We start from the raw sequence: 13213 nt of genomic DNA, 5'->3' as shown, positions 1-13213 counted from the left end.
ATAAAGAACAATGAATTTATTGTAGCGTATTTAACAAAGTTGAAGGTGAATTAAGTCTTCTCCTTATCCACTGGGCAGGCATGGCAAAGACAGCAGGAGAGCAAACTTTCTCATGACGCCCCCCACCTATATGCCTCAGACATGTCCTGAAGGGGCTCCCTGCAGGCTGTTGGGAGCAGAGTTCTGTTATCATTTAACATCTACATCAGGGGTAGGCAACCTATGGCACGTGTGCCGAAGGCGGCACGCGAGCTGATTTTCAGTGGCACACACACTGCCCGGGTCCTGGCCACCGATCGAGGGGGCTCTGCATTTTAATTTAATTTTAAATGAAGCTTCCTAAACATTTTAAAAACCTTATTTACTTTACATACCACTATAGTTTAGTTATATATTATAGACTTATAGAAAGAGACCTTCTAAAAACATTAAAATGTATTACTGGCACGTGAAACCTTAAATTAGAGTGAATAAATGAAGATCACTTCTGAAAGGTTGCCGACCCCATATCTACATACATGGGCTAGAAGTGAGAGTAAACTGCATGTTAATGAAATCTACAGTTGATAATAAATCTGGAGAAGTTCTGAATACCAGTGGGAAGAAAGAAATAGTACAAAGGGGATAGATTGGAAGCATGAGCATAAATTAAAAAAAAATAGGATTCATGTTGGAAAAAAGTCAAGTACCTCATCTAGAGGAAAAATAACTGAAACATGGATATTCATTGGGGAGGGAGATAAAGGTGGAAAAAAGCAAGGTTGAAAGAAATCCAGGGGTGATCAGTGGTGTCAAATAAGACTCAGGCCTCCAATTAATTTCAGATAGATGAAACAGCCTAACTTTCCTGCCACTGCCACTGGATTTGGACTGGCAACTTCTACCTCCTTATTAACGGTGAACTCAGTGGTGTAGTGATTAAAATAAAGAAGTGTGTAAACTCTATATTTCCCAATGCAGAAGTGGGTAAACTCTGTTTACTGTGTTTACCATCAACTACACTACTGGGTGGAATGTAATGGTTTATAGATTGTAAGCTCTCCGGGGCAGGGATTGTGAGTGGGCTATTCAAAAGAATCTAAATAAGGACTATAAATCTCACCGAAAGTCAATGAGACTTGTGCTCCTAATTCACTTAGGCATTTTTAAAAATCCCACGCCATGCCTTCATATTTGTTTGTGCAGTGACTAGCACAAGGGTGAAGAAGACAACCCTGACTGGGATCTCTGGGCACCACTATAATTTTCATAATGACAATTATAGGCAGGGCTGGTAGCACCATCTATTATAAAGGTTTCCCGTTATAAGACCCCATTTTCACTTGCTGATATCTTTGTCAACCTTTAATCATTTGGGGTGACTTTTTTCAGGCTAGGTGTCTTCCACAGCGAAAATGGTCCAGCTGTTTCTAGTAACAAGGCTATGGAAAAACACATTGTTTTGCCATGTCAGAAACTTCCGGCAATCTTTTCTTTTGAAACACTTTTAGTACCCCATGCTTTGGAACAGGAATTTGAAATTTAGCAGCGGGGGAGGGCTCTCTGTCAGGCCTTTTGTCATCTCTGAAAATCCACCCAAATTTGACCAAGTTATAGTAAAATTGGAGATTGTTCATGCTCAGTAGAGACTTTTTAGATTTTAGCAGCTAAAATATCTGAATATTCCTGTGGAAAAATAGTATGTGAACATATAAATAAATATTGTATCATAATGCATATACACGCAGGGGGAGATTAAGGTAACACAGGTAACCTTATCTCTGGGATTTCCTAACTTTTTTGTGGCTTGACTTTGCAGCCTTAATACTGTTCTTTTCATGTTGATTTTGTGTGTAATAAATATACACAGACTCCAATTCATTAACAAAATATATGTGTGAACTTAAAAATTATAAACGAGTATATCTGAAGACAAAATTCAATTCTTCTTTCACTTACCTGCCAAGACATGGAATTCAAGATTCTGTCTTTCTCCTACAGCAGCAGATGCCATTACTAATAAAACTTTAAGCACTGTAAGGAATGCAGCTCCCTTCTTTTTTACATCTTTGAGTGACATTGGCTGTTTTAAGAGAACTCCTGAACTCAGACTATGGTAACTACCAAGACTTTCAGTCTAATTTTAGACTGTTTTTGTACTTTTGGCATGTGTCCTGTTCATAACTTGGGCTCTCTGACTGGGTGTGCATACTCCACACCAGGCAGGAAAGGGTTAATCACACAATATGGGTGGAGGAAGTCCCACCCCTCAGATCCTGCCGGGCATGCTCCAACTGCTATGCTAGTATAAAGGAGAGCAGCCCAGCTCAGTTTGGGGCTGACCACCAAGGAGGAAGGATGCTTAGTGGAGGCTTCAGCCCAGGAGCCATTACAGCCCTTGCCTGCGGGTGCCAGAGATTCCAAGACACAGACTGAAGACCTGTTGCCTACAGCTGACTGGCTAGAGTCGGAGTCCCAGGGAGTTACCTGTGCGGTGGAGACCCTGATGTCATATGGACTGCAGTTTCAGGAAGCCTGGTAGGAATTGACCCAGGGAGGTGGTATCTCTCACCTGTGTAAGGTCTGCGTGTTGCAGTTGGAGTCCCTACTGACCCAGTGGCGGACCACCCTGCCACTGTTAGGGCCCTTGGTCGGGACTCAATGGAGTCGAGTGGGCCCAGGTCTCCCTATCCTAGCCACCACCCCTTTGGTGATGGCCACTGGATCTGACCACTAGGCCACACTGTCCTGCACTTGAAGATCACCATATTGACCCTGGTCTCTTGGCCACACTGCCCTGCACTTGAGGATTGCTATATAAACTCTGTCTGCTAGGCCATGCAGCCCTTTACTCAAAGGCTGCGCTATTGACTCTGGCCATTAGGTGACACTGCCCAGTGCTCACAGCAGCCATATTGTCTCGAGCCAATAGGCCACGCAGCCCAGAACCCAAGGGCCGCTGCTTTTACTCTAGCCATTGGGCCGCATTGTAACCTCTGTATCAGCGCACCCACGATCCACCCCAAACAGGTTTGGGGTGTACATACAGTGCCACACGCTCTCATATACTTTTTTAAAAACTGGCTTCTTAATACTTATAGAAGTTAATAGGGTTCTAATGAAATTAAATCTGGTTCAATTAAAATTTACTCTAAAATCCTATTAGACTTCATTAGAATAAAATCCTTACTATAGAATATTTGAATCCATCTTCATAACACTTAAAATTTCCTGCTGTAGTTTTTAGCTAGATTGGCTTAACACTCTATTTTGTATAGGAATTTTCCAGCGGGGAAAGAGCATTTCAGGTCACCTTTAAATATAAAGCCATTTATCTCTCATGTATATTTCATTTCCACCTTCTCATGTGTTGCTAGTTACTGAATGTGTTTATTTTCCAACAGTGATTTTCTCTCTCTGTCAGTTGTTTCTGCTATATTTATTTCTACAGTGGATTCATAATAATTCTGGATTTGGGCTAGAGACTCCCCCCTTCATGAGCAGACTTCTTGCTGTTTACCTGGAAGGGATGTGGAATGCCATCACCACAGTATTGTGCCCCTTTCCTTGTACACCTGTAGAAGCCTTTCTGCTGTGCATTGCAGGGTCGAGACTCCTCAACGTTTGGAATTGTGTGGGGATTGCAGAGGACTGACAACCTCCCATGCCACTGTCCCCTCCTCAGCCAACAGAAATATTAGCTGATATCCTAATGGAAGTTACTGCTGGTTGAAGCATTGGACTGCTTCATGGACTCTTGGACTGCTACAATCCTCCATGGACTGCTACTGAGCAGTTACAGGGATCCCAGTCAGTGCAATATGGTTCCTACTGGAACCATGCTGCCAGTGTGGGGATAGGACCAGCATAGGTGCCTAGGGATGGGCAGTCATCCCTGCTTTCATGGAGTGGGTTCTTTCTCTGCATACCCCACTATATTAGTAGGTTTAATTCCCTCCATACTTTGTTGCTGTCTCATACCTTTCTGTCTTTTATTTTCTCTTTTCATTTTACCTTTTAGCAAATAACCATTACCAAAACAACTTGTCATCAAGGGCAGGTATGTGTGTTTTGCTATATTTTTGTATCCTCGATTGCTATATATTCGTATTTATGTGTACATTGTGGTCTTGAGGCAAAAAAACAAAAAATCCCAAGCCAATCGCAATGTGTATTCATAAAGCAAGATCTGGGTGATTCATAAAACAAGATCCAGGTGATGTCAGCAAATCTGATATATCAATGGGGTGATATCAAGTTTTCTTCCTAACAGAAAAAGGGATTCTGGTTTATTAGGAACTGGAGAATCTTTGGGGAAAGGAGGAGTCTACACAGGATGGATGATCTCCACCTAAACCAAGATGGAACCAGATTGTTGGCATGTAAAATTAAAAGGATTGTAGAGGAGTTTTTAAACTAAGGGCAGAGGGAAAGCCAACAGATGTGGAGGAGAACACACTTCGGACAGAGACATCATTTGAGGGGGGATTAATTAAAGGGGATACACTATATCCTAGAAAAGAGAAGTTGATAAAGTACAATAGGAACTGAAAATGAAAGAGTCCCATTCAATTACATCACATGACAGCAAACAACTGAAAATTGACAAATTTTATAAGTGCTTGGAAATGCATCCTATCTTCAGCCTGAACTATAGTGTCTACTATGGGGCTATAATACAATGGGAAACAATTGCTTGTGGGAATAAGCTTATTTAAAACCCTTATCACCACATCCAATCTTTATCAGAAAGGAGTCCATTTATGCCAACAATTACATTTTGGAAAGCAATTTAATATATCCTTGTTCCTCACTGCACCCTTTCTTATGGATCAATATCGTACTATTAAGCCTTCCCTTATATATTTAGAATAAAAGGTGTTTACTGCTATTTTTCATACCAGTGTTTCTGATATATATGGTCACCTGTTATGTAATAGCATTCACAAACATCATAAATATAGACATAGAATTTTATTGACTCTGGATCTTTATCATCTGTGTAGGAAAGGGGTGTAGTCACAGCCACACAGATGATGTTGAACTGCCAGTGACGGAGTCTCATGTTCCTGTGCCACCTGAGGTATGCATGAAAATATCACCATGTTCACCTTTTTCAGCTGTTACCTCTTGAATGAGTTCATCCTAAGAAATTATTCTAAACACTTTTCGGTGTGATGTCTTCTCTAATCAACATGAATTATACCATTGAGATAAATTATGGAAGCAGTGAGCACAGCTCCATAGAGAAGGTTGAGTTGAATTCTGTAGATACTATATATCAATGTGATGTCTAATTTAGGATTCTGTAGACCCCATATGGTATAAATGTAACTTTAGTATATTACCTTCCTCACTACCCTAGCTTCACCTTGTAGGTAAAGAGACCCCCTCACCACATCTTTCGAACTAGCTAAGCCATCTAAGCACACTGCAACCTGCCAAGGCTAGAACTTCAAAAAAAAATTTGCAACAAAACCCAGAACTTTGCAACATTCACCACGTTGGGTGTTTCTTTGCAAACTAATCATTAAAGGCTTTATGCAACTTTTTATAGGAAGCAGACTGTTAACTCTCTTCTGTCTTGGCCAAATTACAATTTGGGTAATTGCACTCGGCTTTCTTTAATTGCCTCTGTTGTTTCAATTAGGTAAAGTAGTTTTCTTCAATTCCTGTTGTAATCAGTCCTTGTGGTATTGCATTAAATAGCTACTGAAATCCACATCCGAGGAAGTTGCAATTCAGTAAAGTGTAAAGCTCCACCTGTGTGTGTGTGTGATGCATTTTGTGAACATTGAGGATGAAAAGCACTAGAATATTTTAGCATAAGTTTACTTTTCTGTTACAGTATATACAGCTTGCTATACCTATGCAGCTTATACATTACAAAGCATATGACCATAGCCAGTCAATATGGTGAATTTTAACTAATCCCATGTTTCTCCAGGATTTTAAGACAAGGTAGGAGTGGCCAAAATGTGGTTGTTTGAGAAATTTTCTTGACCTTCAAGAATTCAAAAATGTTAATTCTCATGATTAAATGAGAAAAAGTTCTAACAGTCAGCAGTACTGTGTACTTGTATTGTTACTACTTGTTTGTGTTTTGGTAACACCTAAAGAGCCTAGTTAGGACCTCATTGCACAAGGCACTATACACAAACAGAATAGAAGATGGTTCCCTTCCTAATGACCTTGGTAATCTAAACTCAAACAGATAAGCAGCAAAAAAATAATGTATCAAAAGTTTCAGCACGGTGTCCCCCACTTTTCACTCACATAGACACTCCCTCCTGTCTAGCCAGCTGACAGTCAAATTCCTTCACAGCCTTTATTTACCACAAAGGCCCTGTTCTCAGCCTGTAGTAAAACATTTGGCCTCACTGTGCTTGGAGAAGGTAAATTAAACAAACCAATACACATACTGCCCGCCAAAAGCAGCTGGAGGTGTGTTCCGGGCCACTTCCGCCTCCTGGCAGAAGAAGGCTCCACTGCTACTCCATGGGAAAGGGGGCAGATGTCTATGGGGTATCTCTCTGTCCCCCATCCTCTGTGTCTGGCTGTGGCCCTATCTACTTCCACCTAGAATCTGGAAGTTATTTTTCTTTCTGTCTTAAAGCATAGCATTGGGTTTAACCACAGGAAACTGCCCATCCGCTCCTTTTCACACTTGCCCAGAAATCCTGTTAGCATACCCAGGAAACTAGAAATGCCTCCGGGGAGAGTTCAGTACAGAGGGCTAAATTCTGCCTCTCAAACAGGCAGACAACCCCCATTTATTTCAGTGAGAGTAATATATATGTGTCAAAGGTAGAATTTGGCCCATTGTTTCTCTCCGGTTGGCTGATTTGAACATTCTTCTGGAAAAGAATCAGGATTAAAATTGCCAATGCTCTTTGTTTCCAAATTCATGCTGGAGTATTTAATGACTTGCATTGATGACCTATGGTAGGATGAAAAATAAAGAGGTTTGAAAACGGAAGTTTCTCTTAAAAAAAAAAAAAAAAAAAAAAGGAACAAAATGTAACTCTAATTATTAGCCTTGCAAGCTGTTGGGGCAGGGATAACATTTTGCAGATGTTCTGTAGGATTCCTAGCACATTCTTAGGTGCTGTAAAAATAATATTTCTGCTGCAAAGATCAAGGTCTAGCTTCTAATAGCAAAATCTAAGTTTAAAGGCATGAATATCTCATTTTCATCTACAAATGGCTGTACCTGCTGTTGTTCAAGGTAACAATTGAAATGAGTTTGTTATAGCAAACTGACAGGAAGGAAACACATTTTTCTCCTTTTTTTCATGATGTTTACAATGTTTACATTTAAAATCATGTCAGACTGGAAGATTAAAAAAAAAAACCACTTTGTTTTTTTTTTTTCCTTTGCATTCTGGTATTTGAAACTTCCTTGCAAATTCAGGTCATTTTTTTTCAAGCTTTTCTTTGCAAAAATGAGAATTAGAAATGTCCCCCCAACCTTTAACAAAAGAAAAAGTTGAGATTCTAATGTAATAACATGACACCAGGAGCTGAGGAAATACCAATTATCGCAAAACTCACAAAATTGTGAGAGTTAACAACACAGTGGTTACTTTGTGCAACTGACACTGCTTCATATCTAGGCAGTTTCAGGGTTTTGTTAATGGTGAGTTGCTCTTCCTGTCTCATGCACTAGAATGATAACATCACTCTCGTGCTGCTCTGGCGAAGGCTCACCTATAACAGCTGTAAGTGAATAGGAAGAAGGCAGGCATGTACACAGAGAAATGTGGTAGGAGAGAGCTTGGACATGTTTGGTGGCCTTGCTCTCAGACTTGCCCCAAAGATCGTTCTGAACATCAGTAGGGGAGCTGGAAAAGGAGTAGAATTATTTTTAAGGATTTTTATAAGAAGTCAAAACATTTAAAGGGCACTCTATTAGAAAACAGTTTTCTTAAACAAGTCAGTTTAAAAAATACCCTTCAACTTGTCAATGTCTCTGTAAAGGGACACCATCAACTTAGGTTACACTTCTGTCTGAATAGCTTAGCCTATATTGTTGTTACAATTTACACCAAAGAGAAAATTTGTCTCTATTTTGTTTTTCAGTTTCTGCTTCATGCTTGTGCTTTCAGTTCAGCTTTGTGTATTTGACAACATTGTGTTTATATTCAGACTCTCCGTTTCCCCTGTATAATAACTTTCCCCTGTTGTGTCATCACAGCAATAGGGGGGAGAGACCTATTTTTAAAATATATGGTTGTAAAAATACAAAATTGGTAGAAGGATCTAAGACACACAAAGCTATTTTTAGATACTACCTATCTCTTATACACCTCTACCCCGATATAACCCGAATTCAGATATAGCGCGGTAAAGCAGCACTCCGGGGAGGGGGGGGCGCTGCATACTCTGGCGGATCAAAGCAAGTTCGATATAACGCGGTTTCACCTATAATGCAGTAAGATTTTTTTTGGCTCCCGAGGACAGCGTTATATCGGGGTAGAAGTGTAATAGATTTTAGACAGACACTGTCAACTTGAAAGCTAATCAAACACCTACTATATTTCATTTATAATTTTAGAATTATTACTGACACCTTTTAAAAGAAATATCAATCTAAGTAAAAACTGGTCTCAACCAGAGAATAAATACAAACCACAGGACTTACTGAAATAGCAAAGTATTTTAATATACTTCCTCTCTTCTCCTGCCTCCCACAGTTCATGAGTTTTGACTTTCACATAATTAGCACACTAAGCTAAAATAATGAGCTCAAGAAAAAGGTAGATTTTTTCCAATTAAAAATGGTACTGACTAAGACAAGTTTTGTTGAAGCTAGTGAATCATCCAGAGAGTTGTCCAATTAACAGGATCTGGGAGGGGTGGAACAGTGATTTGCACACTGAGTACAATAAATACAAGAGAGAAGGCCTAAGTGTAATTATAAATGAATGAAATAATACAAATACTTTAATGTTTCTATAGTATTTTCATTCCAGAGTTTCCAAGCATTGCACCATTACTTGTATTTAAGCATCACAACAGCAGTGTGAAGTAGTTATTCTTATTTTATAGATTGGTTGACCATCTGAGTTACTCCAGATTTATAGTAGTGTAACTGAGATAAGAATTTCAAACTGCTGCTGGCCTTATATTGGCATTTACGACTTAACTTCACTAGGCTTCAGATACTGGAATGTACTAGAAAAGAGTTTTTATGAGACAAAGATAGAGATTTGCAAAATATTCCTCAGTGGAACTTATTCCAGGAGGCAGCAGCTTCTCACACTTCAAAATGAAGGCTGATAAATAGGGAAAGCTGGGAAATCCTAAAGGGGTGAGCCTGTCAGCCGTGTTTTTTGCCAGTTTTATTGCTGAATTTGACTTATCTCTAAGTACTTGTAAGCCTCTCAGATCTGAATCCAGAACACACTCCAAACAAAATTAGACAGAGGGACAAATCCTGCCAACAGTGACAGAAGGGAAGAGAGAGGCAGGAACAAGGTGAATGAAAGAAAAAACACTCTGATATTTCAGTGGTAGACACCAATATAAGAGGGACCTTGATAGACAGAAAGAATAAGAAGAGAGAAAAGGAGGAGCGCATGCAGGGCCGGCTCTACATATTCGGCCGCCCCAAGCAGTCATGCGCGGGAGACGCCCCGGAGCCCCGGGAGCAGCGGACCTCCCGCTGGCTTGACTGGTGAGGGTCCGCTAGTCACGCGGCTGGGCTGGACCTCCTGCAGCTGCGGACGGTTGGCTGGTCCGGCGGCTCCGGTTGAGCTGCCGCAGTTATGCCTGCAGGAGGTCCAGCCGAGCCGCGCGACTAGCGAACCGTCTGCAGTCATGCCTGCGGCAGGTCCGGTCGTCCCGGGGCTCCGGTGGACCTCCCGCAGGCATGACTGCGGCAGGTCCGCCGGCCCAATCTGCCGCCCCTGACGACAACTGCCGCCCCACGCGCGTGCTTGTCGCGCTGGGGTCTGGAGCCGGCCCTGAGCGCTTGAGGCTGCAAGAGGAAGGATTAGAGGGGCAGGAGGCCCTGCTTTGACATCTTGTCTGAAGCCCTGGGAACGCTAGCTGTGGCAGGCTGGTAGAATGTTTTGTTCACCTGCACAGGCCCTGGCACTTGGCTGTATCAGTCCCTGTTAGTCTTCTTCTGCAGGAGTGCACAGATATTGCCACAGCTGGCACAGAGTGGATAGATTTGTAATACCCTTTCCATTTCTAGCTAGGCACTAGTATGCCCCCCCCCAAATCCATCACAGACAGTAATTCATTTATTTTCTCTAATTAGACCCCTCTAGAGCTTTATTGCAAACCTTTTCAGTGTAACTGTAATGTGCATCCTGATGTGAAAGTGTAACTCAGTGAAGTGTTAAAATGGGGGCAGAATTTGGCTCACATGTCATTGCTGCTGCTGTCTTGAAGTTTTTTTAATCTCTTCACTTTTCTCATATATAATCTTATCATAAAACTTACAGGAACAATAGTAACAAGGAGTCCGGTGGCACCTTAAAGAAGCTTATGCCCAAATAAATCTATTAGTCTTTAAGGTGCCTCCGGACTCCTCCTTGATTTTTGGATACAGGCTACTCCTCTGATACTAGGAACAATAGTGCCACCTACTGGCAGCCTCTAATATTGCTCAGCAATGTGAATTAATTCAGTAAACAGTTCTATTAAAGATGACCCAAAATATATTTATAAAAACTTGAGCCTGGGGCCTTTATTTTGCTTTGTATGATGTATAAAGAAGGCCTGAAAAGAATTTTTGAAATTCCTTCTTGTTTTTTAAATTGGAAGTTTCAGAGATGCCAATCCTGGTTTTGCTGGAGGATTTGTTGGGTTTGAAACATATTATTCAGGTGCTTCTCTGGTCAGTTTAGATTGTATTAATGAAGAACTTCAGCAGTCAGGGCCAGCTCCAGGCACCAGCGAAGGAAGCAGGTGCCTGGGGCAGCCATTAGAAAAGGGCGGCAGTCAGTCTGTTGTTGGGGCGGCATGTCCGGGTCAGCGGCAGCGGCAGCTCAATCAGCCCGCTTCAGTCTTCGATGGCAATTCGGCGGTGGGTCCTTCACTCCCTGTGTTCCTCTTCGACGGCACCTCAGTCAGATTTTTTTTTTCCACTGCTTGGGGTGGCAAAAAAGCTGGAGCTGGCCTTGCCAGCAGTTGCTGCTATATTTAGTAGAGATGTGCAAAATATTGTTTGGGTTTTTTTAAAGTTCTGAGTTTAATTACAGGCCTCCAAATCAGGGAAGATGTGTCACAAGCATTGCAGATATATGCAAATGCAGGGTGAACATTGTGAACTGAAGCCGTGTATGCTTATTTATAAGATTGGTTGTGGGTACCATCAAAATTATTTTTATAAACTTCATCACTTTGGAAAACAGCTGATGTTTAGTTTGGCTGAGTGAACTGAGATATTTCTGAACTGGCTTTCACATTTTTTCCTGTAAGATGACAACTGGCTTGCAAGAGATGAAGCTGAGTATTCAGGCAATCATGGCTGAAATCAGGACTATACCATTGAAGGACATCTTGAACTTGCATTTGTTTTTTTGGGGGTTGTTTTTTTTTGAATTATGAGTTTCAAGATTATGTAGCTTCTCTGTTCAAATCTTGATTGAATACTGGACACTTTTAAATCAATTACTTTGAAGTAGATATATTCATAAAATTCCTTTGCTGAATTTGGGTATCTGGTTTCACCTGTCCCCATTTGTATTTCCTTGGAACCTTTTCTCTTCCTTGGAAGCTCAGGCATACTCACTATCTCCAACTTTAAACTTTTCTGATGGGTTTGCTCCCAGAATAAGCACCCACTGTATGGCTTGCCTAGTATGCCCAGAATCCAAGATCTGTGTGGCCTGCCTCTGGGCTTTTCTGCTCCGTGACAATGATATCTGCCTCTATTATATCAGGGAAGCTCATAACTTAGAATATCAGGGTTGGAAGGGACCTCAGGAGGTCCTCTAGTCCAACCGCCTGCTCAAAGCAGGACCAATCCCCAACTATTTTTTTTTTTGCCCCAAATCCCTAAATGGCCCTCTCAATGTTTGAACTCACAACCCTCGGTTTAGTAGGCCAATGCTCAAACCACTGAACTATCCCTCCTCCCAGTGCAATATTTGCTGGTCTTTTCCTAGCCAAACCCATCAAGCCCATGAGTACAGGCTTAGAAGGTTTCTGATGGACTATGCAATGAGGCCTCAGTCCGATCCTGGCTTATCAGACCCACCTGTACGATGGGCAGAGGCACCAAGAAGATCACCTCCCAGCATGGTGGTGTCTGGTCTGGGGACTAAAGATTCTTTCAAACAAAAACATAGGGAAGGTAAGAGCAAACACTCTCACAAGAAACATGAGAAATGCCCCTCCAAGTCCTCCTCTAAAAGAAGCCATCCTCTCCCACATGCTCTAACTTGTGTGGACTCTGATGCAAGAGTGTCTGGAGTTCACAATGAGCACAGTACCAGCTTCCTGGCACTGAAAGACAGGAGTGCCCTGAAACAATCCCTAGCCAAAGACACGGTACTATCCTTGGTACTAGGGTGACCAGATGTCCCGTACACTATCAGTACCAACATAGCAAGAGAAGGAGTCATTGGTTCTGAAGCCTTTACCTCTGGCACCACCAAGGGAGAGAAAATCCCAGTCCACTCTCCAGTGGGGCTTAAATACACTGCCCTGGAGGACATTGGTGATTCCAGATCTGTGTAGTAATGTGGTTGGATCCAGTCCTAAGCAGGGATGGCCCTAGACCATTAGTTCTCCACTCACCAATACTATCAAGCAGTTGAGGCATAATAAGGCCAACAGTACTGATGGCACTACCCGTTGACATAGAAGCCTCCTTTTCCTTTGAGTCCAGAATCTGTGGGAGATTTTCACCACCCCTCTAAGACGGGGAGGTCAGCTCCCAGAACTTATGGGCACCTTCCCTTTCTCTTACAAGGGACTCCCACCTTGGGATCAGTTGTACCCCATTTTGCCTACAACCTTTGCAATGGCCTTACTAGGGTCTCTGGGATCCATATATGCAACATCCCACATCTATATGGTCACACCAGGAGTCAAGACAAGTTTACACACACAGGAAAGAACCTCAACCCTCTCAGGAACAAACTGAGGAAGAGCAACAACCTGACCAGCCAGAACCACTCACCCTGGCAAGGTCATCATCATTTTTCCCAGATGAGTTGGTTGCACCAGCCTCACAGTCACCACCTGATGGCTACAGGCAGTTCCGGGACTT

General features: G+C 41.9%; 1 long non-coding RNA gene across 1 annotated transcript; it reads left to right on the top strand.

Annotated features, from left to right (window-relative positions):
• Nucleotides 1-2337: 2337 nt before the first annotated feature.
• Nucleotides 2338-11519, top strand: LOC123374124. The gene is made up of 3 exons (XR_006581013.1): nucleotides 2338-2517; nucleotides 4986-5062; nucleotides 11416-11519. It is a non-coding gene; the product is annotated as an uncharacterized LOC123374124 (long non-coding RNA).
• Nucleotides 11520-13213: the final 1694 nt, after the last annotated feature.

The sequence above is a fragment of the Mauremys mutica genome, chromosome 7 (assembly GCF_020497125.1).
Source record: "Mauremys mutica isolate MM-2020 ecotype Southern chromosome 7, ASM2049712v1, whole genome shotgun sequence".
In the NCBI taxonomy this organism is placed as follows: domain Eukaryota; kingdom Metazoa; phylum Chordata; order Testudines; family Geoemydidae; genus Mauremys; species Mauremys mutica.
Note: the sequence above shows the minus strand (reverse complement) of the source record. Positions and strands in the feature narration are given on the sequence as shown.